A 20,228-nucleotide genomic window follows, 5' to 3' on the forward strand; every position below is an offset into this window, starting at 1 on the left:
GCAAACAGAGTTTCTTTTTTTTCAAACATGCAGAAGGGTAATTTGTCAAATTAGTTTTAAATTCGAATAACTAACTAAAGTTCTCGGCAACGGTCATATCACGCTGAAAACACCGGTTCTCGTCCGATCACCGAAGTTAAGCAGCGTAGAGCGCAGTCAGTACTTGGGAGGGAGACCACTTAGGAACACTGCGTGCCGTTGTCTTTTACAATGTAGTTTCCTTTTTTAAAATCCACCAGATACGAGAAAAGCAAACAGAGTTTCTTTTTTTCAAACATGCAGAAGGGTAATTTGTCAAATTAGTTTTAAATTCGAATAACTAACTAAAGTTCTCGGCAACGGCCATATCACGCTGAAAACACCGGTTCTCGTCCGATCACCGAAGTTAAGCAGCGTCGTGCGCAGTCAGTACTTGGGAGGGAGACCACTTAGGAACACTGCGTGCCGTTGTCTTTTACAGTTTAGTTTCCTTTTTTAAAATCTACCAGATATGAGAAAAGCAAACAGAGTTTCTTTTTTTTATTTTTTGAAAACATGCAGAAGGGTAATTTGTCAAATTAGTTTTAAATTCGAATAACTAACTTAAGTTCTCGGCAACGGCCATATCACGCTAAAAACACCGGTTCTCGTCCGATCACCGAAGTTAAGCAGCGTCGAGCGCAGTTAGAACTTGGGAGGGAGACCACTTAGGAACACTGCGTGCCGTTGTCTTTTACAGTGTAGTTTCCTTTTTTAAAATCCTCCAGATATGAGAAAAGCAAACAGAGTTTCTTTTTTTTCAAACATGCAGAAGGGTAATTTGTCAAATTAGTTTTAAATTCGAATAACTAACTAAAGTTCTCGGCAACGGCCATATCACGCTGAAAACACCGGTTCTTGTCCGATCACCGAAGTTAAGCAGCGTCGAGCGCAGTCAGTACTTGGGAGGGAGACCACTTAGGAACACTGCGTGCCGTTGTCTTTTACAGTGTAGTTTCCTTTTTTAAAATCCACCAGATATGAGAAAAGCAAACAGAGTTTCTTTTTTTCAAACATGCAGAAGGGTAATTTGTCAAATTAGTTTTAAATTCGAATAACTAACTAAAGTTCTCGGCAACGGCCATATCACGCTGAAAACACCGGTTCTCGTCCGATCACCGAAGTTAAGCAGCGTCGAGCGCAGTCAGTACTTGGGAGGGAGACCACTTAGGAACACTGCGTGCCGTTGACTTTTACAGTGTAGTTTCCTTTTCTAAAATCCACCAGATATGAGAAAAGCAAACAGAGTTTCTTTTTTTTTCAAACATGCAGAAGGGTAATTTGTCAAAATAGTTTTGAATTCGAATAACTAACTAAAGTTCTCGGCAACGGCCATATCACGCTGAAAACACCGGTTCTCGTCCGATCACCGAAGTTAAGCAGCGTCGAGCACAGTCAGTACTTGGGAGGGAGACCACTTAGGAACACTGCGTGCCGTTGTCTCTTACAGTTTAGTTTCCTTTTTTATAATCCACCAGATATGAGAAAAGCAAACAGAGTTTCTTTTTTTTCAAACATGCAGAAGGGTAATTTGTCAAATTAGTTTTAAATTCGAATAACTAACTAAAGTTCTCGGCAACGGTCATATCACGCTGAAAACACCGGTTCTCGTCCGATCACCGAAGTTAAGCAGCGTAGAGCGCAGTCAGTACTTGGGAGGGAGACCACTTAGGAACACTGCGTGCCGTTGTCTTTTACAATGTAGTTTCCTTTTTTAAAATCCACCAGATACGAGAAAAGCAAACAGAGTTTCTTTTTTTTCAAACATGCAGAAGGGTAATTTGTCAAATTTGTTTTAAATTCGAATAACTAACTAAAGTTCTCGGCAACGGCCATATCACGCTGAAAACACCGGTTCTCGTCCGATCACCGAAGTTAAGCAGCGTCGAGCGCAGTCAGTACTTGGGAGGGAGACCACTTAGGAACACTGCGTGCCGTTGTCTCTTACAGTTTAGTTTCCTTTTTTATAATCCACCAGATATGAGAAAAGCAAACAGAGTTTCTTTTTTTTCAAACATGCAGAAGGGTAATTTGTCAAATTAGTTTTAAATTCGAATAACTAACTAAAGTTCTCGGCAACGGCCATATCACGCTGAAAACACCGGTTCTCGTCCGATCACCGAAGTTAAGCAGCGTAGAGCGCAGTCAGTACTTGGGAGGGAGACCACTTAGGAACACTGCGTGCCGTTGTCTTTTACAATGTAGTTTCCTTTTTTAAAATCCACCAGATACGAGAAAAGCAAACAGAGTTTCTTTTTTTTCAAACATGCAGAAGGGTAATTTGTCAAATTTGTTTTAAATTCGAATAACTAACTAAAGTTCTCGGCAACGGCCATATCACGCTGAAAACACCGGTTCTCGTCCGATCACCGAAATTAAGCAGCGTCAAGCGCAGTCAGTACTTGGGAGGGAGACCACTTAGGAACACTGCGTGCCGTTGTCTTTTACAGTTTAGTTTCCTTTTTTATAATCCACCAGATATGAGAAAAGCAAACAGAGTTTCTTTTTTTCAAACATGCAGAAGGGTAATTTGCCAAATTAGTTTTAAATTCGAATAACTAACTAAAATTCTCGGCAACGGCCATATCACGCTGAAAACACCGGTTCTCGTCCGATCACCGAAGTTAAGCAGCGTCGAGCGCAGTCAGTACTTGGGAGGGAGACCACTTAGGAACACTGCGTGCCGTTGTCTCTTACAGTTTAGTTTCCTTTTTTATAATCCACCAGATATGAGAAAAGCAAACAGAGTTTCTTTTTTTTCAAACATGCAGAAGGGTAATTTGTCAAATTAGTTTTAAATTCGAATAACTAACTAAAGTTCTCGGCAACGGCCATATCACGCTGAAAACACCGGTTCTCGTCCGATCACCGAAGTTAAGCAGCGTAGAGCGCAGTCAGTACTTGGGAGGGAGACCACTTAGGAACACTGCGTGCCGTTGTCTTTTACAATGTAGTTTCCTTTTTTAAAATCCACCAGATACGAGAAAAGCAAACAGAGTTTCTTTTTTTTCAAACATGCAGAAGGGTAATTTGTCAAATTTGTTTTAAATTCGAATAACTAACTAAAGTTCTCGGCAACGGCCATATCACGCTGAAAACACCGGTTCTCGTCCGATCACCGAAATTAAGCAGCGTCAAGCGCAGTCAGTACTTGGGAGGGAGACCACTTAGGAACACTGCGTGCCGTTGTCTTTTACAGTTTAGTTTCCTTTTTTATAATCCACCAGATATGAGAAAAGCAAACAGAGTTTCTTTTTTTCAAACATGCAGAAGGGTAATTTGCCAAATTAGTTTTAAATTCGAATAACTAACTAAAATTCTCGGCAACGGCCATATCACGCTGAAAACACCGGTTCTCGTCCGATCACCGAAGTTAAGCAGCGTAGAGCGCAGTCAGTACTTGGGAGGGAGACCACTTAGGAACACTGCGTGCCGTTGTCTTTTACAATGTAGTTTCCTTTTTTAAAATCCACCAGATATGAGAAAAGCAAACAGAGTTTCTTTTTTTTCAAACATGCAGAAGGGTAATTTGTCAAATTAGTTTTAACTTCGAATAACTAACTAAAGATCTCGGCGACGGCCATATCACGCTGAAAACACCGGTTCTCGTCCGATCACCGAAATTAAGCAGCGTCAAGCGCATACAAAACTTGGGAGGGAGACCAATTAGGAACACTGCGTGCCGTTGTCTTTTACAGTGTAGTTTACTTTTTTAAAATCCACCGGATATGAGAAAAGCAAACAGAGTTTCTTTTTTTTTCAAACATGCAGAAGGGTAATTTGTCAAATTAGTTTTAAATTCGAATAACTAACTAAAGATCTCGGCAACGGCCATATCACGCTGAAAACAGCGGTTCTCGTCCGATCACCGAAATTAAGCAGCGTCAAGCGCAGTCAGTACTTGGGAGGGAGACCACTTAGGAACACTGCGTGCCGTTGTCTTTTACAATGTAGTTTCCTTTTTTAAAATCCACCAGATATGAGAAAAGCAAACAGAGTTTCTTTTTTTTCAAACATGCAGAAGGGTAATTTGTCAAATTAGTTTTAAATTCGAATAACTAAATAAAGTTCTCGGCAACGGCCATATCACGCTGAAAACACCGGTTCTCGTCCGATCACCGAGGTTAAGCAGCGTCGAGCGCAGTCAGTACTTGGGAGGGAGACCACTTAGGAACACTGCGTGCCGTTGTCTTTTACAGTTTAGTTTCCTTTTTTATAATCCACCAGATATGAGAAAAGCAAACAGAGTTTCTTTTTTTCAAACATGCAGAAGGGTAATTTGTCAAATTAGTTTTAAATTCGAATAACTAACTAAAGTTCTCGGCAACGGCCATATCACGCTGAAAACACCGGTTCTCGTCCGATCACCGAAGTTAAGCAGCGTAGAGCGCAGTCAGTACTTGGGAGGGAGACCACTTAGGAACACTGCGTGCCGTTGTCTTTTACAATGTAGTTTCCTTTTTTAAAATCCACCAGATATGAGAAAAGCAAACAGAGTTTCTTTTTTTTCAAACATGCAGAAGGGTAATTGGTCAAATTAGTTTTAAATTCGAATAACTAACTAAAGTTCTCGGCAACGGCCATATCACGCTGAAACCACCGGTTCTCGTCCGATCACCGAAATTAAGCAGCGTCAAGCGCAGTCAGTACTTGGGAGGGAGACCACTTAGGAACACTGCGTGCCGTTGTCTTTTACAGTTTAGTTTCCTTTTTTATAATCCACCAGATATGAGAAAAGCAAACAGAGTTTCTTTTTTTCAAACATGCAGAAGGGTAATTTGCCAAATTAGTTTTAAATTCGAACAACTAACTAAAATTCTCGGCAACGGCCATATCACGCTGAAAACACCGGTTCTCGTCCGATCACCGAAGTTAAGCAGCGTAGAGCGCAGTCAGTACTTGGGAGGGAGACCACTTAGGAACACTGCGTGCCGTTGTCTTTTACAATGTAGTTTCCTTTTTTAAAATCCACCAGATATGAGAAAAGCAAACAGAGTTTCTTTTTTTTCAAACATGCAGAAGGGTAATTTGTCAAATTAGTTTTAACTTCGAATAACTAACTAAAGATCTCGGCGACGGCCATATCACGCTGAAAACACCGGTTCTCGTCCGATCACCGAAATTAAGCAGCGTCAAGCGCATACAAAACTTGGGAGGGAGACCAATTAGGAACACTGCGTGCCGTTGTCTTTTACAGTGTAGTTTACTTTTTTAAAATCCACCGGATATGAGAAAAGCAAACAGAGTTTCTTTTTTTTCAAACATGCAGAAGGGTAATTTGTCAAATTAGTTTTAAATTCGAATAACTAACTAAAGATCTCGGCAACGGCCATATCACGCTGAAAACAGCGGTTCTCGTCCGATCACCGAAATTAAGCAGCGTCAAGCGCAGTCAGTACTTGGGAGGGAGACCACTTAGGAACACTGCGTGCCGTTGTCTTTTACAATGTAGTTTCCTTTTTTAAAATCCACCAGATATGAGAAAAGCAAACAGAGTTTTTTTTTTTTCAAACATGCAGAAGGGTAATTTGTCAAATTAGTTTTAAATTCGAATAACTAAATAAAGTTCTCGGCAACGGCCATATCACGCTGAAAACACCGGTTCTCGTCCGATCACCGAAGTTAAGCAGCGTCGAGCGCAGTCAGTACTTGGGAGGGAGACCACTTAGGAACACTGCGTGCCGTTGTCTTTTACAGTTTAGTTTCCTTTTTTATAATCCACCAGATATGAGAAAAGCAAACAGAGTTTCTTTTTTTCAAACATGCAGAAGGGTAATTTGTCAAATTAGTTTTAAATTCGAATAACTAACTAAAGTTCTCGGCAACGGCCATATCACGCTGAAAACACCGGTTCTCGTCCGATCACCGAAGTTAAGCAGCGTAGAGCGCAGTCAGTACTTGGGAGGGAGACCACTTAGGAACACTGCGTGCCGTTGTCTTTTACAATGTAGTTTCCTTTTTTAAAATCCACCAGATATGAGAAAAGCAAACAGAGTTTCTTTTTTTTTCAAACATGCAGAAGGGTAATTGGTCAAATTAGTTTTAAATTCGAATAACTAACTAAAGTTCTCGGCAACGGCCATATCACGCTGAAAACACCGGTTCTCGTCCGATCACCGAAGTTAAGCAGCGTCGAGCGCAGTCAGTACTTGGGAGGGAGACCACTTAGGAACACTGCGTGCCGTTGTCTTTTACAGTGTAGTTTCCTTTTTTAAAATCCACCAGATATGAGAAAATCAAACAGAGTTTCTTTTTTTTCAAACATGCAGAAGGGTAATTTGTCAAATTAGTTTTAAATTCGAATAACTAACTACAGTTCTCGGCAACGGCCATATCACGCTGAAAACACCGGTTCTCGTCCAATCACCGAAGTTAAGCAGCGTCGAGCGCAGTCAGTACTTGGGAGGGAGACCACTTAGGAACACTGCGTGCCGTTGTCTTTTACAGTTTAGTTTCCTTTTTTATAATCCACCAGATATGAGAAAAGCAAACAGAGTTTCTTTTTTTTCAAACATGCAGAAGAGTAATTTGTCAAATTAGTTTTAAATTCGAATAACTAACTAGAGTTCTCGGCAACGGCCATATCACGCTGAAAACACCAGTTCTCGTCCGATCACCGAAATTAAGCAGCGTCAAGCGCAGTCAGTACTTGGGAGGGAGACCACTTAGGAACACTGCGTGCCGTTGTCTTTTACAGTTTAGTTTCCTTTTTTAAAATCGACCAGATATGAGAAAAGCAAACAGAGTTTCTTATCTTTCAAACATGCAGAGGGGTAATTTGTCAAATTAGTTTTAAATTCGAATAACTAACTAAAGATCTCGGCGACGGCCATATCACGCTGAAAACACCGGTTGTCGTCCGATCACCGAAATTAAGCAGCGTCAAGCGCAGTCAGTACTTGGGAGGGAGACCAATTAGGAACACTGCGTGCCGTTGTCTTTTACAGTGTAGTTTCCTTTTTTAAAATCCACCAGATATGAGAAAAGCAAACAGAGTTTCTTTTTTTTCATACATGCAGAAGGGTAATTTGTCAAATTAGTTTTAAATTCGAATAACTAACTAAAGATCTCGGCGACGACAATATCACGCTGAAAACACCGGTTCTCGTCCGATCACCGAAATTAAGCAGCGTCAATTGCAGTCAGTACTTGGGAGGGAGAACAATTAGGAACACTGCGTGCCGTTGTCTTTTACAGTGTATTTTTTTTAAAATCCACCAGATATGAGAAAAGCAAACAGAGTTTCTTTTTTTCAAACATGCAGAAGGGTTATTTGTCAAATTAGTTTTACATTCGAGTAACTAACTAAAGTTCTCGGCAACGGCCATATCACGCTGAAAACACCGGTTCTCGTCCGATCACCGAAATTAAGCAGCGTCAAGCGCAGTCAGTACTTGGGAGGGAGACCAATTAGGAACACTGCGTGCCGTTGTCTTTTACAGTTTAGTTTCCTTTTTTAAAATCCACCAGATATGAGAAAAGCAAACAGAGTTTCTTATCTTTCAAACATGCAGAAGGGTAATTTGTCAAATTAGTTTTAAATTCGAATAACTAACTAGAGATCTCGGCGACGGCCATATCACGCTGAAAACACCGGTTCTCGTCCGGTCACCGAAATTAAGCAGCGTCAAGCGCAGTCAGTACTTGGGAGGGAGACCAATTAGGAACACTGCGTGCCGTTGTCTTTTACAGTGTAGTTTCCTTTTTTAAAATCCACCAGATATGAGAAAAGCAAACAGAGTTTCTTTTTTTTCAAACATGCAGAAGGGTAATTTGTCAAATTAGTTTTAAATTCGAATAACTAACTAAAGATCTCGGCGACGACAATATCACGCTGAAAACACCGGTTCTCGTCCGATCACCGAAATTAAGCAGCGTCAAGCGCAGTCAGTACTTGGGAGGGAGAACAATTAGGAACACTGCGTGCCGTTGTCTTTTACAGTGTATTTTTTTTTAAAATCCACCAGATATGAGAAAAGCAAACAGAGTTTCTTTTTTTTCAAGCATGCAGAAGGGTTATTTGTCAAATTAGTTTTACATTCGAATAACTAACTAAAGTTCTCGGCAACGGCCATATCACGCTGAAAACACCGGTTCTCGTCCGATCACCGAAATTAAGCAGCGTCAAGCGCAGTCAGTACTTGGGAGGGAGACCACTTAGGAACACTGCGTGCCGTTGTCTTTTACAGTTTAGTTTCCTTTTTTAAAATCCACCAGATATGAGAAAAGCAAACAGAGTTTCTTATCTTTCAAACATGCAGAAGGGTAATTTGTCAAATTAGTTTTAAATTCGAATAACTAACTAGAGATCTCGGCGACGGCCATATCACGCTGAAAACACCGGTTCTCGTCCGGTCACTGAAATTAAGCAGCGTCAAGCGCAGTCAGTACTTGGGAGGGAGACCAATTAGGAACACTGCGTGCCGTTGTCTTTTACAGTGTAGTTTCCTTTTTTAAAATCCACCAGATATGAGAAAAGCAAACAGAGTTTCTTTTTTTTCAAACATGCAGAAGGGTAATTTGTCAAATTAGTTTTAAATTCGAATAAGTAACTAAAGATCTCGGCGACGACAATATCACGCTGAAAACACCGGTTCTCGTCCGATCACCGAAATTAAGCAGCGTCAAGCGCAGTCAGTACTTGGGAGGGAGAACAATTAGGAACACTGCGTGCCGTTGTCTTTTACAGTGTATTTTTTTTTAAAAATCCACCAGATATGAGAAAAGCAAACAGAGTTTCTTTTTTTTCAAACATGCAGAAGGGTTATTTGTCAAATTAGTTTTACATTCGAATAACTAACTAAAGTTCTCGGTAACGGCCATATCACGCTGAAAACACCGGTTCTCGTCCGATCACCGAAATTAAGCAGCGTCAAGCGCAGTCAGTAATTGGGAGGGAGACCAATTAGGAACACTGTGTGCCGTTGTCTTTTATAGTTTAGTTCCCTTTTTTAAAATCCACCAGATATGAGAAAAGCAAACAGTGTTTCTTTTTTTATTTTTTGAAAAAATGCTTAAGGGTAATTTGTCTAATTAGTTTTTAATTCGAATAATTAACCACAGTTCTCGGCAACGGCCATATCACGCTGAAAACACCGGTTCTCGTCCGATCACCGAAGTTAAGCAGCGTCGAGCGCAGTCAGTACTTGGGAGGGAGACCACTTAGGAACACTGCGTGCCGTTGTCTTTTACAGTGTAGTTTCCTTTTTTAAAATCCACCAGATATGAGAAAATCAAACAGAGTTTCTTTTTTTTCAAACATGCAGAAGGGTAATTTGTCAAATTAGTTTTAAATTCGAATAACTAACTACAGTTCTCGGCAACGGCCATATCACGCTGAAAACACCGGTTCTCGTCCAATCACCGAAGTTAAGCAGCGTCGAGCGCAGTCAGTACTTGGGAGGGAGACCACTTAGGAACACTGCGTGCCGTTGTCTTTTACAGTTTAGTTTCCTTTTTTATAATCCACCAGATATGAGAAAAGCAAACAGAGTTTCTTTTTTTTCAAACATGCAGAAGAGTAATTTGTCAAATTAGTTTTAAATTCGAATAACTAACTAGAGTTCTCGGCAACGGCCATATCACGCTGAAAACACCAGTTCTCGTCCGATCACCGAAATTAAGCAGCGTCAAGCGCAGTCAGTACTTGGGAGGGAGACCACTTAGGAACACTGCGTGCCGTTGTCTTTTACAGTTTAGTTTCCTTTTTTAAAATCGACCAGATATGAGAAAAGCAAACAGAGTTTCTTATCTTTCAAACATGCAGAGGGGTAATTTGTCAAATTAGTTTTAAATTCGAATAACTAACTAAAGATCTCGGCGACGGCCATATCACGCTGAAAACACCGGTTGTCGTCCGATCACCGAAATTAAGCAGCGTCAAGCGCAGTCAGTACTTGGGAGGGAGACCAATTAGGAACACTGCGTGCCGTTGTCTTTTACAGTGTAGTTTCCTTTTTTAAAATCCACCAGATATGAGAAAAGCAAACAGAGTTTCTTTTTTTTCATACATGCAGAAGGGTAATTTGTCAAATTAGTTTTAAATTCGAATAACTAACTAAAGATCTCGGCGACGACAATATCACGCTGAAAACACCGGTTCTCGTCCGATCACCGAAATTAAGCAGCGTCAATTGCAGTCAGTACTTGGGAGGGAGAACAATTAGGAACACTGCGTGCCGTTGTCTTTTACAGTGTATTTTTTTTAAAATCCACCAGATATGAGAAAAGCAAACAGAGTTTCTTTTTTTCAAACATGCAGAAGGGTTATTTGTCAAATTAGTTTTACATTCGAGTAACTAACTAAAGTTCTCGGCAACGGCCATATCACGCTGAAAACACCGGTTCTCGTCCGATCACCGAAATTAAGCAGCGTCAAGCGCAGTCAGTACTTGGGAGGGAGACCAATTAGGAACACTGCGTGCCGTTGTCTTTTACAGTTTAGTTTCCTTTTTTAAAATCCACCAGATATGAGAAAAGCAAACAGAGTTTCTTATCTTTCAAACATGCAGAAGGGTAATTTGTCAAATTAGTTTTAAATTCGAATAACTAACTAGAGATCTCGGCGACGGCCATATCACGCTGAAAACACCGGTTCTCGTCCGGTCACCGAAATTAAGCAGCGTCAAGCGCAGTCAGTACTTGGGAGGGAGACCAATTAGGAACACTGCGTGCCGTTGTCTTTTACAGTGTAGTTTCCTTTTTTAAAATCCACCAGATATGAGAAAAGCAAACAGAGTTTCTTTTTTTTCAAACATGCAGAAGGGTAATTTGTCAAATTAGTTTTAAATTCGAATAACTAACTAAAGATCTCGGCGACGACAATATCACGCTGAAAACACCGGTTCTCGTCCGATCACCGAAATTAAGCAGCGTCAAGCGCAGTCAGTACTTGGGAGGGAGAACAATTAGGAACACTGCGTGCCGTTGTCTTTTACAGTGTATTTTTTTTTAAAATCCACCAGATATGAGAAAAGCAAACAGAGTTTCTTTTTTTTCAAGCATGCAGAAGGGTTATTTGTCAAATTAGTTTTACATTCGAATAACTAACTAAAGTTCTCGGCAACGGCCATATCACGCTGAAAACACCGGTTCTCGTCCGATCACCGAAATTAAGCAGCGTCAAGCGCAGTCAGTACTTGGGAGGGAGACCACTTAGGAACACTGCGTGCCGTTGTCTTTTACAGTTTAGTTTCCTTTTTTAAAATCCACCAGATATGAGAAAAGCAAACAGAGTTTCTTATCTTTCAAACATGCAGAAGGGTAATTTGTCAAATTAGTTTTAAATTCGAATAACTAACTAGAGATCTCGGCGACGGCCATATCACGCTGAAAACACCGGTTCTCGTCCGGTCACTGAAATTAAGCAGCGTCAAGCGCAGTCAGTACTTGGGAGGGAGACCAATTAGGAACACTGCGTGCCGTTGTCTTTTACAGTGTAGTTTCCTTTTTTAAAATCCACCAGATATGAGAAAAGCAAACAGAGTTTCTTTTTTTTCAAACATGCAGAAGGGTAATTTGTCAAATTAGTTTTAAATTCGAATAACTAACTAAAGATCTCGGCGACGACAATATCACGCTGAAAACACCGGTTCTCGTCCGATCACCGAAATTAAGCAGCGTCAAGCGCAGTCAGTACTTGGGAGGGAGAACAATTAGGAACACTGCGTGCCGTTGTCTTTTACAGTGTATTTTTTTTTAAAAATCCACCAGATATGAGAAAAGCAAACAGAGTTTCTTTTTTTTCAAACATGCAGAAGGGTTATTTGTCAAATTAGTTTTACATTCGAATAACTAACTAAAGTTCTCGGTAACGGCCATATCACGCTGAAAACACCGGTTCTCGTCCGATCACCGAAATTAAGCAGCGTCAAGCGCAGTCAGTAATTGGGAGGGAGACCAATTAGGAACACTGTGTGCCGTTGTCTTTTATAGTTTAGTTCCCTTTTTTAAAATCCACCAGATATGAGAAAAGCAAACAGTGTTTCTTTTTTTATTTTTTGAAAAAATGCTTAAGGGTAATTTGTCTAATTAGTTTTTAATTCGAATAATTAACCACAGTTCTCGGCAACGGCCATATCACGCTGAAAACACCGGTTCTCGTCCGATCACCGAAGTTAAGCAGCGTCGAGCGCAGTCAGTACTTGGGAGGGAGACCACTTAGGAACACTGCGTGCCGTTGTCTTTTACAGTGTAGTTTCCTTTTTTAAAATCCACCAGATATGAGAAAAGCAAACAGAGTTTCTTTTTTTTCAAACATGCAGAAGTGTAATTTGTCAAATTAGTTTTAAATTCGAATAACTAACTAAAGTTCTCGGCAACGGCCATATCACGCTGAAAACACCGGTTCTTGTCCGATCACCGAAGTTAAGCAGCGTCGAGCGCAGTCAGTACTTGGGAGGGAGACCACTTAGGAACACTGCGTGCCGTTGTCTTTTACAGTGTAGTTTCCTTTTTTAAAATCCACCAGATATGAGAAAAGCAAACAGAGTTTCTTTTTTTCAAACATGCAGAAGGGTAATTTGTCAAATTACTTTTAACTTCGAATAACTAACTAAAGATCTCGGCGACGGCCATATCACGCTGAAAACACCGGTTCTCGTCCGATCACCGAAGGTAAAGCAGCGTCGAGCGCAGTCAGTACTTCTGAGGGAGACCACTTAGGAACACTGCGTGCCGTTGTCTTTTACAGTGTAGTTTCCTTTTTTAAAATCCACCAGATATGAGAAAAGCAAACAGAGTTTCTTTTTTTCAAACATGCAGAAGGGTTATTTGTCAAATTAGTTTTACATTCGAATAACTAACTAAAGTTCTCGGCAACGGCCATATCACGCTGAAAACACCGGTTCTCGTCCGATCACCGAAATTAAGCAGCGTCAAGCGCAGTCAGTACTTGGGAGGGAGACCACTTAGGAACACTGCGTGCCGTTGTCTTTTACAGTTTAGTTTCCTTTTTTAAAATCCACCAGATATGAGAAAAGCAAACAGAGTTTCTTATCTTTCAAACATGCAGAAGGGTAATTTGTCAAATTAGTTTTAAATTCGAATAACTAACTAGAGATCTCGGCGACGGCAATATCACGCTGAAAACACCGGTTCTCGTCCGGTCACCGAAATTAAGCAGCGTCAAGCGCAGTCAGTACTTGGGAGGGAGACCAATTAGGAACACTGCGTGCCGTTGTCTTTTACAGTGTAGTTTCCTTTTTTAAAATCCACCAGATATGAGAAAAGCAAACAGAGTTTCTTTTTTTTTCAAACATGCAGAAGGGTAATTTGTCAAATTAGTTTTAAATTCGAATAACTAACTAAAGATCTCGGCGACGACAATATCACGCTGAAAACACCGGTTCTCGTCCGATCACCGAAATTAAGCAGCGTCAAGCGCAGTCAGTACTTGGGAGGGAGAACAATTAGGAACACTGCGTGCCGTTGTCTTTTACAGTGTATTTTTTTTTTAAAATCCACCAGATATGAGAAAAGCAAACAGAGTTTCTTTTTTTTCAAGCATGCAGAAGGGTTATTTGTCAAATTAGTTTTACATTCGAATAACTAACTAAAGTTCTCGGCAACGGCCATATCACGCTGAAAACACCGGTTCTCGTCCGATCACCGAAATTAAGCAGCGTCAAGCGCAGTCAGTACTTGGGAGGGAGACCACTTAGGAACACTGCGTGCCGTTGTCTTTTACAGTTTAGTTTCCTTTTTTAAAATCCACCAGATATGAGAAAAGCAAACAGAGTTTCTTATCTTTCAAACATGCAGAAGGGTAATTTGTCAAATTAGTTTTAAATTCGAATAACTAACTAGAGATCTCGGCGACGGCCATATCACGCTGAAAACACCGGTTCTCGTCCGGTCACCGAAATTAAGCAGCGTCAAGCGCAGTCAGTACTTGGGAGGGAGACCAATTAGGAACACTGCGTGCCGTTGTCTTTTACAGTGTAGTTTCCTTTTTTAAAATCCACCAGATATGAGAAAAGCAAACAGAGTTTCTTTTTTTTCAAACATGCAGAAGGGTAATTTGTCAAATTAGTTTTAAATTCGAATAACTAACTAAAGATCTCGGCGACGACAATATCACGCTGAAAACACCGGTTCTCGTCCGATCACCGAAATTAAGCAGCGTCAAGCGCAGTCAGTACTTGGGAGGGAGAACAATTAGGAACACTGCGTGCCGTTGTCTTTTACAGTGTATTTTTTTTTAAAAATCCACCAGATATGAGAAAAGCAAACAGAGTTTCTTTTTTTTCAAACATGCAGAAGGGTTATTTGTCAAATTAGTTTTACATTCGAATAACTAACTAAAGTTCTCGGTAACGGCCATATCACGCTGAAAACACCGGTTCTCGTCCGATCACCGAAATTAAGCAGCGTCAAGCGCAGTCAGTAATTGGGAGGGAGACCAATTAGGAACACTGTGTGCCGTTGTCTTTTATAGTTTAGTTCCCTTTTTTAAAATCCACCAGATATGAGAAAAGCAAACAGTGTTTCTTTTTTTATTTTTTGAAAAAATGCTTAAGGGTAATTTGTCTAATTAGTTTTTAATTCGAATAATTAACCACAGTTCTCGGCAACGGCCATATCACGCTGAAAACACCGGTTCTCGTCCGATCACCGAAGTTAAGCAGCGTCGAGCGCAGTCAGTACTTGGGAGGGAGACCACTTAGGAACACTTCGTGCCGTTGTCTTTTACAGTGTAGTTTCCTTTTTTAAAATCCACCAGATATGAGAAAAGCAAACAGAGTTTCTTTTTTTTCAAACATGCAGAAGTGTAATTTGTCAAATTAGTTTTAAATTCGAATAACTAACTAAAGTTCTCGGCAACGGCCATATCACGCTGAAAACACCGGTTCTTGTCCGATCACCGAAGTTAAGCAGCGTCGAGCGCAGTCAGTACTTGGGAGGGAGACCACTTAGGAACACTGCGTGCCGTTGTCTTTTACAGTGTAGTTTCCTTTTTTAAAATCCACCAGATATGAGAAAAGCAAACAGAGTTTCTTTTTTTCAAACATGCAGAAGGGTAATTTGTCAAATTACTTTTAACTTCGAATAACTAACTAAAGATCTCGGCGACGGCCATATCACGCTGAAAACACCGGTTCTCGTCCGATCACCGAAGGTAAAGCAGCGTCGAGCGCAGTCAGTACTTCTGAGGGAGACCACTTAGGAACACTGCGTGCCGTTGTCTTTTACAGTGTAGTTTCCTTTTTTAAAATCCACCAGATATGAGAAAAGCAAACAGAGTTTCTTTTTTTCAAACATGCAGAAGGGTTATTTGTCAAATTAGTTTTACATTCGAATAACTAACTAAAGTTCTCGGCAACGGCCATATCACGCTGAAAACACCGGTTCTCGTCCGATCACCGAAATTAAGCAGCGTCAAGCGCAGTCAGTACTTGGGAGGGAGACCACTTAGGAACACTGCGTGCCGTTGTCTTTTACAGTTTAGTTTCCTTTTTTAAAATCCACCAGATATGAGAAAAGCAAACAGAGTTTCTTATCTTTCAAACATGCAGAAGGGTAATTTGTCAAATTAGTTTTAAATTCGAATAACTAACTAGAGATCTCGGCGACGGCAATATCACGCTGAAAACACCGGTTCTCGTCCGGTCACCGAAATTAAGCAGCGTCAAGCGCAGTCAGTACTTGGGAGGGAGACCAATTAGGAACACTGCGTGCCGTTGTCTTTTACAGTGTAGTTTCCTTTTTTAAAATCCACCAGATATGAGAAAAGCAAACAGAGTTTCTTTTTTTTTCAAACATGCAGAAGGGTAATTTGTCAAATTAGTTTTAAATTCGAATAACTAACTAAAGATCTCGGCGACGACAATATCACGCTGAAAACACCGGTTCTCGTCCGATCACCGAAATTAAGCAGCGTCAAGCGCAGTCAGTACTTGGGAGGGAGAACAATTAGGAACACTGCGTGCCGTTGTCTTTTACAGTGTATTTTTTTTTTAAAATCCACCAGATATGAGAAAAGCAAACAGAGTTTCTTTTTTTTCAAGCATGCAGATGGGTTATTTGTCAAATTAGTTTTACATTCGAATAACTAACTAAAGTTCTCGGCAACGGCCATATCACGCTGAAAACACCGGTTCTCGTCCGATCACCGAAATTAAGCAGCGTCAAGCGCAGTCAGTACTTGGGAGGGAGACCACTTAGGAACACTGCGTGCCGTTGTCTTTTACAGTTTAGTTTCCTTTTTTAAAATCCACCAGATATGAGAAAAGCAAACAGAGTTTCTTATCTTTCAAACATGCAGAAGGGTAATTTGTCAAATTAGTTTTAAATTCGAATAACTAACTAGAGATCTCGGCGACGGCCATATCACGCTGAAAACACCGGTTCTCGTCCGGTCACCGAAATTAAGCAGCGTCAAGCGCAGTCAGTACTTGGGAGGGAGACCAATTAGGAACACTGCGTGCCGTTGTCTTTTACAGTGTAGTTTCCTTTTTTAAAATCCACCAGATATGAGAAAAGCAAACAGAGTTTCTTTTTTTTCAAACATGCAGAAGGGTAATTTGTCAAATTAGTTTTAAATTCGAATAACTAACTAAAGATCTCGGCGACGACAATATCACGCTGAAAACACCGGTTCTCGTCCGATCACCGAAATTAAGCAGCGTCAAGCGCAGTCAGTACTTGGGAGGGAGAACAATTAGGAACACTGCGTGCCGTTGTCTTTTACAGTGTATTTTTTTTTAAAAATCCACCAGATATGAGAAAAGCAAACAGAGTTTCTTTTTTTTCAAACATGCAGAAGGGTTATTTGTCAAATTAGTTTTACATTCGAATAACTAACTAAAGTTCTCGGTAACGGCCATATCACGCTGAAAACACCGGTTCTCGTCCGATCACCGAAATTAAGCAGCGTCAAGCGCAGTCAGTAATTGGGAGGGAGACCAATTAGGAACACTGTGTGCCGTTGTCTTTTATAGTTTAGTTCCCTTTTTTAAAATCCACCAGATATGAGAAAAGCAAACAGTGTTTCTTTTTTTATTTTTTGAAAAAATGCTTAAGGGTAATTTGTCTAATTAGTTTTTAATTCGAATTATTAACCACAGTTCTCGGCAACGGCCATATCACGCTGAAAACACCGGTTCTCGTCCGATCACCGAAGTTAAGCAGCGTCGAGCGCAGTCAGTACTTGGGAGGGAGACCACTTAGGAACACTGCGTGCCGTTGTCTTTTACAGTTTAGTTTCCTTTTTTAAAATCTACCAGATATGAGAAAAGCAAACAGAGTTTCTTTTTTTTATTTTTTGAAAACATGCAGAAGGGTTATTTGTCAAATTAGTTTTAAATTCGAATAACTAACTAAAGTTCTCGGCAACGGCCATATCACGCTGAAAACACCGGTTCTCGTCCGATCACCGAAGTTAAGCAGCGTCGAGCGCAGTTAGAACTTGGGAGGGAGACCACTTAGGAACACTGCGTGCCGTTGTCTTTTACAGTGTAGTTTCCTTTTTTAAAATCCACCAGATATGAGAAAAGCAAACAGAGTTTCTTTTTTTTCAAACATGCAGAAGTGTAATTTGTCAAATTAGTTTTAAATTCGAATAACTAACTAAAGTTCTCGGCAACGGCCATATCACGCTGAAAACACCGGTTCTTGTCCGATCACCGAAGTTAAGCAGCGTCGAGCGCAGTCAGTACTTGGGAGGGAGACCACTTAGAAACACTGCGTGCCGTTGTCTTTTACAGTTTAGTTTCCTTTTTTAAAATCCACCAGATATGAGAAAAGCAAACAGAGTTTCTTATCTTTCAAACATGCAGAAGGGTAATTTGTCAAATTAGTTTTAAATTCGAATAACTAACTAGAGATCTCGGCGACGGCCATATCACGCTGAAAACACCGGTTCTCGTCCGGTCACCGAAATTAAGCAGCGTCAAGCGCAGTCAGTACTTGGGAGGGAGACCAATTAGGAACACTGCGTGCCGTTGTCTTTTACAGTGTAGTTTCCTTTTTTAAAATCCACCAGATATGAGAAAAGCAAACAGAGTTTCTTTTTTTTCAAACATGCAGAAGGGTAATTTGTCAAATTAGTTTTAAATTCGAATAACTAACTAAAGATCTCGGCGACGACAATATCACGCTGAAAACACCGGTTCTCGTCCGATCACCGAAATTAAGCAGCGTCAAGCGCAGTCAGTACTTGGGAGGGAGAACAATTAGGAACACTGCGTGCCGTTGTCTTTTACAGTGTATTTTTTTTTTAAAATCCACCAGATATGAGAAAAGCAAACAGAGTTTCTTTTTTTTCAAGCATGCAGAAGGGTTATTTGTCAAATTAGTTTTACATTCGAATAACTAACTAAAGTTCTCGGCAACGGCCATATCACGCTGAAAACACCGGTTCTCGTCCGATCACCGAAATTAAGCAGCGTCAAGCGCAGTCAGTACTTGGGAGGGAGACCACTTAGGAACACTGCGTGCCGTTGTCTTTTACAGTTTAGTTTCCTTTTTTAAAATCCACCAGATATGAGAAAAGCAAACAGAGTTTCTTATCTTTCAAACATGCAGAAGGGTAATTTGTCAAATTATTTTTAAATTCGAATAACTAACTAGAGATCTCGGCGACGGCCATATCACGCTGAAAACACCGGTTCTCGTCCGGTCACCGAAATTAAGCAGCGTCAAGCGCAGTCAGTACTTGGAAGGGAGACCAATTAGGAACACTGCGTGCCGTTGTCTTTTACAGTGTAGTTTCCTTTTTTAAAATCCACCAGATATGAGAAAAGCAAACAGAGTTTCTTTTTTTTCAAACATGCAGAAGGGTAATTTGTCAAATTAGTTTTAAATTCGAATAACTAACTAAAGATCTCGGCGACGACAATATCACGCTGAAAACACCGGTTCTCGTCCGATCACCGAAATTAAGCAGCGTCAAGCGCAGTCAGTACTTGGGAGGGAGAACAATTAGGAACACTGCGTGCCGTTGTCTTTTACAGTGTATTTTTTTTTAAAAATCCACCAGATATGAGAAAAGCAAACAGAGTTTCTTTTTTTTCAAACATGCAGAAGGGTTATTTGTCAAATTAGTTTTACATTCGAATAACTAACTAAAGTTCTCGGTAACGGCCATATCACGCTGAAAACACCGGTTCTCGTCCGATCACCGAAATTAAGCAGCGTCAAGCGCAGTCAGTAATTGGGAGGGAGACCAATTAGGAACACTGTGTGCCGTTGTCTTTTATAGTTTAGTTCCCTTTTTTAAAATCCACCAGATATGAGAAAAGCAAACAGTGTTTCTTTTTTTATTTTTTGAAAAAATGCTTAAGGGTAATTTGTCAAATTAGTTTTAAATTCGAATAACTAACTAGAGATCTCGGCGACGGCCATATCACGCTGAAAACACCGGTTCTCGTCCGGTCACCGAAATTAAGCAGCGTCAAGCGCAGTCAGTACTTGGGAGGGAGACCAATTAGGAACACTGCGTGCCGTTGTCTTTTACAGTGTAGTTTCCTTTTTTAAAATCCACCAGATATGAGAAAAGCAAACAGAGTTTCTTTTTTTTCAAACATGCAGAAGGGTAATTTGTCAAATTAGTTTTAAATTCGAATAACTAACTAAAGATCTCGGCGACGACAATATCACGCTGAAAACACCGGTTCTCGTCCGATCACCGAAATTAAGCAGCGTCAAGCGCAGTCAGTACTTGGGAGGGAGACCAATTAGGAACACTGCGTGCCGTTGTCTTTTACAGTGTAGTTTCCTTTTTTAAAATCCACCAGATATGAGAAAAGCAAACAGAGTTTCTTTTTTTTCAAACATGCAGAAGGGTAATTTGTCAAATTAGTTTTAAATTCGAATAACTAACTAAAGATCTCGGCGACGACAATATCACGCTGAAAACACCGGTTCTCGTCCGATCACCGAAATTAAGCAGCGTCAAGCGCAGTCAGTACTTGGGAGGGAAAACAATTAGGAACACTGCGTGCCGTTGTCTTTTACAGTGTATTTTTTTTTAAAAATCCACCAGATATGAGAAAAGCAAACAGAGTTTCTTTTTTTTCAAACATGCAGAAGGGTTATTTGTCAAATTAGTTTTACATTCGAATAACTAACTAAAGTTCTCGGTAACGGCCATATCACGCTGAAAACACCGGTTCTCGTCCGATCACCGAAATTAAGCAGCGTCAAGCGCAGTCAGTAATTGGGAGGGAGACCAATTAGGAACACTGTGTGCCGTTGTCTTTTATTGTTTA

General features: G+C 40.5%; 26 non-coding genes and 53 pseudogenes across 26 annotated transcripts; all 79 read left to right on the plus strand.

Annotated features, from left to right (window-relative positions):
* The first annotated feature begins 85 nt into the window (after positions 1 to 85).
* LOC149635518 (5S ribosomal RNA) lies at positions 86 to 204 on the plus strand. The gene has a single exon (XR_016373391.1). It is a non-coding gene; the product is annotated as a 5S ribosomal RNA (ribosomal RNA).
* A 130-nt stretch (positions 205 to 334) lies between these two features.
* LOC149635519 (5S ribosomal RNA) lies at positions 335 to 453 on the plus strand. The gene has a single exon (XR_016372516.1). It is a non-coding gene; the product is annotated as a 5S ribosomal RNA (ribosomal RNA).
* Positions 454 to 592: 139 nt separating this feature from the next.
* Positions 593 to 711, plus strand: LOC149635520 (5S ribosomal RNA; annotated as a pseudogene).
* Positions 712 to 842: 131 nt separating this feature from the next.
* Positions 843 to 961, plus strand: LOC149635521 (5S ribosomal RNA). Its single transcript, XR_016372630.1, has one exon. It is a non-coding gene; the product is annotated as a 5S ribosomal RNA (ribosomal RNA).
* A 130-nt stretch (positions 962 to 1,091) lies between these two features.
* On the plus strand, positions 1,092 to 1,210 carry LOC149635522 (5S ribosomal RNA). The gene has a single exon (XR_016373509.1). It is a non-coding gene; the product is annotated as a 5S ribosomal RNA (ribosomal RNA).
* Positions 1,211 to 1,342: 132 nt separating this feature from the next.
* On the plus strand, positions 1,343 to 1,461 carry LOC149635523 (5S ribosomal RNA). The gene has a single exon (XR_016372668.1). It is a non-coding gene; the product is annotated as a 5S ribosomal RNA (ribosomal RNA).
* Positions 1,462 to 1,592: 131 nt separating this feature from the next.
* On the plus strand, positions 1,593 to 1,711 carry LOC149635524 (5S ribosomal RNA). The gene has a single exon (XR_016373393.1). It is a non-coding gene; the product is annotated as a 5S ribosomal RNA (ribosomal RNA).
* A 131-nt stretch (positions 1,712 to 1,842) lies between these two features.
* On the plus strand, positions 1,843 to 1,961 carry LOC149635525 (5S ribosomal RNA). The gene has a single exon (XR_016373121.1). It is a non-coding gene; the product is annotated as a 5S ribosomal RNA (ribosomal RNA).
* Positions 1,962 to 2,092: 131 nt separating this feature from the next.
* Positions 2,093 to 2,211, plus strand: LOC149635526 (5S ribosomal RNA). Its single transcript, XR_016373394.1, has one exon. It is a non-coding gene; the product is annotated as a 5S ribosomal RNA (ribosomal RNA).
* Positions 2,212 to 2,342: 131 nt separating this feature from the next.
* On the plus strand, positions 2,343 to 2,461 carry LOC149635527 (5S ribosomal RNA; annotated as a pseudogene).
* A 130-nt stretch (positions 2,462 to 2,591) lies between these two features.
* Positions 2,592 to 2,710, plus strand: LOC149635528 (5S ribosomal RNA). Its single transcript, XR_016373122.1, has one exon. It is a non-coding gene; the product is annotated as a 5S ribosomal RNA (ribosomal RNA).
* A 131-nt stretch (positions 2,711 to 2,841) lies between these two features.
* Positions 2,842 to 2,960, plus strand: LOC149635529 (5S ribosomal RNA). Its single transcript, XR_016373507.1, has one exon. It is a non-coding gene; the product is annotated as a 5S ribosomal RNA (ribosomal RNA).
* A 131-nt stretch (positions 2,961 to 3,091) lies between these two features.
* Positions 3,092 to 3,210, plus strand: LOC149635530 (5S ribosomal RNA; annotated as a pseudogene).
* A 130-nt stretch (positions 3,211 to 3,340) lies between these two features.
* Positions 3,341 to 3,459, plus strand: LOC149635531 (5S ribosomal RNA). The gene has a single exon (XR_016372482.1). It is a non-coding gene; the product is annotated as a 5S ribosomal RNA (ribosomal RNA).
* A 131-nt stretch (positions 3,460 to 3,590) lies between these two features.
* On the plus strand, positions 3,591 to 3,709 carry LOC149635532 (5S ribosomal RNA; annotated as a pseudogene).
* A 132-nt stretch (positions 3,710 to 3,841) lies between these two features.
* On the plus strand, positions 3,842 to 3,960 carry LOC149635533 (5S ribosomal RNA; annotated as a pseudogene).
* A 131-nt stretch (positions 3,961 to 4,091) lies between these two features.
* Positions 4,092 to 4,210, plus strand: LOC149635534 (5S ribosomal RNA). The gene has a single exon (XR_016372526.1). It is a non-coding gene; the product is annotated as a 5S ribosomal RNA (ribosomal RNA).
* A 130-nt stretch (positions 4,211 to 4,340) lies between these two features.
* Positions 4,341 to 4,459, plus strand: LOC149635535 (5S ribosomal RNA). Its single transcript, XR_016372594.1, has one exon. It is a non-coding gene; the product is annotated as a 5S ribosomal RNA (ribosomal RNA).
* A 131-nt stretch (positions 4,460 to 4,590) lies between these two features.
* LOC149635536 (5S ribosomal RNA) lies at positions 4,591 to 4,709 on the plus strand (annotated as a pseudogene).
* Positions 4,710 to 4,839: 130 nt separating this feature from the next.
* LOC149635537 (5S ribosomal RNA) lies at positions 4,840 to 4,958 on the plus strand. Its single transcript, XR_016372706.1, has one exon. It is a non-coding gene; the product is annotated as a 5S ribosomal RNA (ribosomal RNA).
* A 131-nt stretch (positions 4,959 to 5,089) lies between these two features.
* LOC149635538 (5S ribosomal RNA) lies at positions 5,090 to 5,208 on the plus strand (annotated as a pseudogene).
* Positions 5,209 to 5,339: 131 nt separating this feature from the next.
* On the plus strand, positions 5,340 to 5,458 carry LOC149635539 (5S ribosomal RNA; annotated as a pseudogene).
* A 131-nt stretch (positions 5,459 to 5,589) lies between these two features.
* On the plus strand, positions 5,590 to 5,708 carry LOC149635540 (5S ribosomal RNA). The gene has a single exon (XR_016373123.1). It is a non-coding gene; the product is annotated as a 5S ribosomal RNA (ribosomal RNA).
* Positions 5,709 to 5,838: 130 nt separating this feature from the next.
* On the plus strand, positions 5,839 to 5,957 carry LOC149635541 (5S ribosomal RNA). Its single transcript, XR_016372820.1, has one exon. It is a non-coding gene; the product is annotated as a 5S ribosomal RNA (ribosomal RNA).
* Positions 5,958 to 6,089: 132 nt separating this feature from the next.
* LOC149635542 (5S ribosomal RNA) lies at positions 6,090 to 6,208 on the plus strand. Its single transcript, XR_016373125.1, has one exon. It is a non-coding gene; the product is annotated as a 5S ribosomal RNA (ribosomal RNA).
* Positions 6,209 to 6,339: 131 nt separating this feature from the next.
* Positions 6,340 to 6,458, plus strand: LOC149635543 (5S ribosomal RNA). The gene has a single exon (XR_016372891.1). It is a non-coding gene; the product is annotated as a 5S ribosomal RNA (ribosomal RNA).
* Positions 6,459 to 6,589: 131 nt separating this feature from the next.
* Positions 6,590 to 6,708, plus strand: LOC149635544 (5S ribosomal RNA; annotated as a pseudogene).
* Positions 6,709 to 6,839: 131 nt separating this feature from the next.
* Positions 6,840 to 6,958, plus strand: LOC149635545 (5S ribosomal RNA; annotated as a pseudogene).
* A 376-nt stretch (positions 6,959 to 7,334) lies between these two features.
* Positions 7,335 to 7,453, plus strand: LOC149635546 (5S ribosomal RNA; annotated as a pseudogene).
* A 131-nt stretch (positions 7,454 to 7,584) lies between these two features.
* LOC149635547 (5S ribosomal RNA) lies at positions 7,585 to 7,703 on the plus strand (annotated as a pseudogene).
* A 131-nt stretch (positions 7,704 to 7,834) lies between these two features.
* LOC149635548 (5S ribosomal RNA) lies at positions 7,835 to 7,953 on the plus strand (annotated as a pseudogene).
* Positions 7,954 to 8,081: 128 nt separating this feature from the next.
* Positions 8,082 to 8,200, plus strand: LOC149635549 (5S ribosomal RNA; annotated as a pseudogene).
* A 131-nt stretch (positions 8,201 to 8,331) lies between these two features.
* LOC149635550 (5S ribosomal RNA) lies at positions 8,332 to 8,450 on the plus strand (annotated as a pseudogene).
* A 131-nt stretch (positions 8,451 to 8,581) lies between these two features.
* Positions 8,582 to 8,700, plus strand: LOC149635551 (5S ribosomal RNA; annotated as a pseudogene).
* A 129-nt stretch (positions 8,701 to 8,829) lies between these two features.
* On the plus strand, positions 8,830 to 8,948 carry LOC149635552 (5S ribosomal RNA; annotated as a pseudogene).
* A 138-nt stretch (positions 8,949 to 9,086) lies between these two features.
* Positions 9,087 to 9,205, plus strand: LOC149635553 (5S ribosomal RNA). Its single transcript, XR_016373126.1, has one exon. It is a non-coding gene; the product is annotated as a 5S ribosomal RNA (ribosomal RNA).
* Positions 9,206 to 9,336: 131 nt separating this feature from the next.
* On the plus strand, positions 9,337 to 9,455 carry LOC149635554 (5S ribosomal RNA). Its single transcript, XR_016372892.1, has one exon. It is a non-coding gene; the product is annotated as a 5S ribosomal RNA (ribosomal RNA).
* A 131-nt stretch (positions 9,456 to 9,586) lies between these two features.
* Positions 9,587 to 9,705, plus strand: LOC149635555 (5S ribosomal RNA; annotated as a pseudogene).
* Positions 9,706 to 9,836: 131 nt separating this feature from the next.
* On the plus strand, positions 9,837 to 9,955 carry LOC149635556 (5S ribosomal RNA; annotated as a pseudogene).
* Positions 9,956 to 10,331: 376 nt separating this feature from the next.
* LOC149635557 (5S ribosomal RNA) lies at positions 10,332 to 10,450 on the plus strand (annotated as a pseudogene).
* A 131-nt stretch (positions 10,451 to 10,581) lies between these two features.
* LOC149635558 (5S ribosomal RNA) lies at positions 10,582 to 10,700 on the plus strand (annotated as a pseudogene).
* A 131-nt stretch (positions 10,701 to 10,831) lies between these two features.
* On the plus strand, positions 10,832 to 10,950 carry LOC149635559 (5S ribosomal RNA; annotated as a pseudogene).
* A 128-nt stretch (positions 10,951 to 11,078) lies between these two features.
* LOC149635560 (5S ribosomal RNA) lies at positions 11,079 to 11,197 on the plus strand (annotated as a pseudogene).
* Positions 11,198 to 11,328: 131 nt separating this feature from the next.
* On the plus strand, positions 11,329 to 11,447 carry LOC149635561 (5S ribosomal RNA; annotated as a pseudogene).
* A 131-nt stretch (positions 11,448 to 11,578) lies between these two features.
* Positions 11,579 to 11,697, plus strand: LOC149635562 (5S ribosomal RNA; annotated as a pseudogene).
* A 129-nt stretch (positions 11,698 to 11,826) lies between these two features.
* On the plus strand, positions 11,827 to 11,945 carry LOC149635563 (5S ribosomal RNA; annotated as a pseudogene).
* Positions 11,946 to 12,083: 138 nt separating this feature from the next.
* LOC149635564 (5S ribosomal RNA) lies at positions 12,084 to 12,202 on the plus strand. Its single transcript, XR_016373127.1, has one exon. It is a non-coding gene; the product is annotated as a 5S ribosomal RNA (ribosomal RNA).
* Positions 12,203 to 12,333: 131 nt separating this feature from the next.
* On the plus strand, positions 12,334 to 12,452 carry LOC149635565 (5S ribosomal RNA). The gene has a single exon (XR_016372631.1). It is a non-coding gene; the product is annotated as a 5S ribosomal RNA (ribosomal RNA).
* Positions 12,453 to 12,582: 130 nt separating this feature from the next.
* Positions 12,583 to 12,702, plus strand: LOC149635566 (5S ribosomal RNA; annotated as a pseudogene).
* A 130-nt stretch (positions 12,703 to 12,832) lies between these two features.
* LOC149635567 (5S ribosomal RNA) lies at positions 12,833 to 12,951 on the plus strand (annotated as a pseudogene).
* A 131-nt stretch (positions 12,952 to 13,082) lies between these two features.
* LOC149635568 (5S ribosomal RNA) lies at positions 13,083 to 13,201 on the plus strand (annotated as a pseudogene).
* A 132-nt stretch (positions 13,202 to 13,333) lies between these two features.
* Positions 13,334 to 13,452, plus strand: LOC149635569 (5S ribosomal RNA; annotated as a pseudogene).
* A 129-nt stretch (positions 13,453 to 13,581) lies between these two features.
* On the plus strand, positions 13,582 to 13,700 carry LOC149635570 (5S ribosomal RNA; annotated as a pseudogene).
* A 131-nt stretch (positions 13,701 to 13,831) lies between these two features.
* LOC149635571 (5S ribosomal RNA) lies at positions 13,832 to 13,950 on the plus strand (annotated as a pseudogene).
* Positions 13,951 to 14,081: 131 nt separating this feature from the next.
* LOC149635572 (5S ribosomal RNA) lies at positions 14,082 to 14,200 on the plus strand (annotated as a pseudogene).
* A 129-nt stretch (positions 14,201 to 14,329) lies between these two features.
* Positions 14,330 to 14,448, plus strand: LOC149635573 (5S ribosomal RNA; annotated as a pseudogene).
* A 138-nt stretch (positions 14,449 to 14,586) lies between these two features.
* Positions 14,587 to 14,705, plus strand: LOC149635574 (5S ribosomal RNA). The gene has a single exon (XR_016372544.1). It is a non-coding gene; the product is annotated as a 5S ribosomal RNA (ribosomal RNA).
* A 131-nt stretch (positions 14,706 to 14,836) lies between these two features.
* Positions 14,837 to 14,955, plus strand: LOC149635575 (5S ribosomal RNA). The gene has a single exon (XR_016372632.1). It is a non-coding gene; the product is annotated as a 5S ribosomal RNA (ribosomal RNA).
* Positions 14,956 to 15,085: 130 nt separating this feature from the next.
* Positions 15,086 to 15,205, plus strand: LOC149635576 (5S ribosomal RNA; annotated as a pseudogene).
* A 130-nt stretch (positions 15,206 to 15,335) lies between these two features.
* LOC149635577 (5S ribosomal RNA) lies at positions 15,336 to 15,454 on the plus strand (annotated as a pseudogene).
* Positions 15,455 to 15,585: 131 nt separating this feature from the next.
* Positions 15,586 to 15,704, plus strand: LOC149635578 (5S ribosomal RNA; annotated as a pseudogene).
* A 132-nt stretch (positions 15,705 to 15,836) lies between these two features.
* LOC149635579 (5S ribosomal RNA) lies at positions 15,837 to 15,955 on the plus strand (annotated as a pseudogene).
* Positions 15,956 to 16,084: 129 nt separating this feature from the next.
* On the plus strand, positions 16,085 to 16,203 carry LOC149635580 (5S ribosomal RNA; annotated as a pseudogene).
* A 131-nt stretch (positions 16,204 to 16,334) lies between these two features.
* Positions 16,335 to 16,453, plus strand: LOC149635581 (5S ribosomal RNA; annotated as a pseudogene).
* A 131-nt stretch (positions 16,454 to 16,584) lies between these two features.
* On the plus strand, positions 16,585 to 16,703 carry LOC149635582 (5S ribosomal RNA; annotated as a pseudogene).
* A 129-nt stretch (positions 16,704 to 16,832) lies between these two features.
* Positions 16,833 to 16,951, plus strand: LOC149635583 (5S ribosomal RNA; annotated as a pseudogene).
* A 138-nt stretch (positions 16,952 to 17,089) lies between these two features.
* On the plus strand, positions 17,090 to 17,208 carry LOC149635584 (5S ribosomal RNA). Its single transcript, XR_016373128.1, has one exon. It is a non-coding gene; the product is annotated as a 5S ribosomal RNA (ribosomal RNA).
* A 139-nt stretch (positions 17,209 to 17,347) lies between these two features.
* Positions 17,348 to 17,466, plus strand: LOC149635585 (5S ribosomal RNA). The gene has a single exon (XR_016372810.1). It is a non-coding gene; the product is annotated as a 5S ribosomal RNA (ribosomal RNA).
* A 131-nt stretch (positions 17,467 to 17,597) lies between these two features.
* Positions 17,598 to 17,716, plus strand: LOC149635586 (5S ribosomal RNA; annotated as a pseudogene).
* A 131-nt stretch (positions 17,717 to 17,847) lies between these two features.
* LOC149635587 (5S ribosomal RNA) lies at positions 17,848 to 17,966 on the plus strand (annotated as a pseudogene).
* A 131-nt stretch (positions 17,967 to 18,097) lies between these two features.
* LOC149635588 (5S ribosomal RNA) lies at positions 18,098 to 18,216 on the plus strand (annotated as a pseudogene).
* A 129-nt stretch (positions 18,217 to 18,345) lies between these two features.
* On the plus strand, positions 18,346 to 18,464 carry LOC149635589 (5S ribosomal RNA; annotated as a pseudogene).
* A 131-nt stretch (positions 18,465 to 18,595) lies between these two features.
* On the plus strand, positions 18,596 to 18,714 carry LOC149635590 (5S ribosomal RNA; annotated as a pseudogene).
* A 131-nt stretch (positions 18,715 to 18,845) lies between these two features.
* Positions 18,846 to 18,964, plus strand: LOC149635591 (5S ribosomal RNA; annotated as a pseudogene).
* Positions 18,965 to 19,093: 129 nt separating this feature from the next.
* Positions 19,094 to 19,212, plus strand: LOC149635592 (5S ribosomal RNA; annotated as a pseudogene).
* Positions 19,213 to 19,350: 138 nt separating this feature from the next.
* On the plus strand, positions 19,351 to 19,469 carry LOC149635593 (5S ribosomal RNA; annotated as a pseudogene).
* Positions 19,470 to 19,600: 131 nt separating this feature from the next.
* Positions 19,601 to 19,719, plus strand: LOC149635594 (5S ribosomal RNA; annotated as a pseudogene).
* A 131-nt stretch (positions 19,720 to 19,850) lies between these two features.
* Positions 19,851 to 19,969, plus strand: LOC149635595 (5S ribosomal RNA; annotated as a pseudogene).
* Positions 19,970 to 20,098: 129 nt separating this feature from the next.
* On the plus strand, positions 20,099 to 20,217 carry LOC149635596 (5S ribosomal RNA; annotated as a pseudogene).
* The last annotated feature ends 11 nt before the right edge of the window (positions 20,218 to 20,228 follow it).

The sequence above is a fragment of the Phalangium opilio genome, unplaced genomic scaffold (assembly GCF_054372755.1).
Source record: "Phalangium opilio isolate 3A_F unplaced genomic scaffold, DU_Popi_V2 ptg000095l_1, whole genome shotgun sequence".
Classification (NCBI taxonomy): Eukaryota; Metazoa; Arthropoda; class Arachnida; order Opiliones; family Phalangiidae; genus Phalangium; species Phalangium opilio.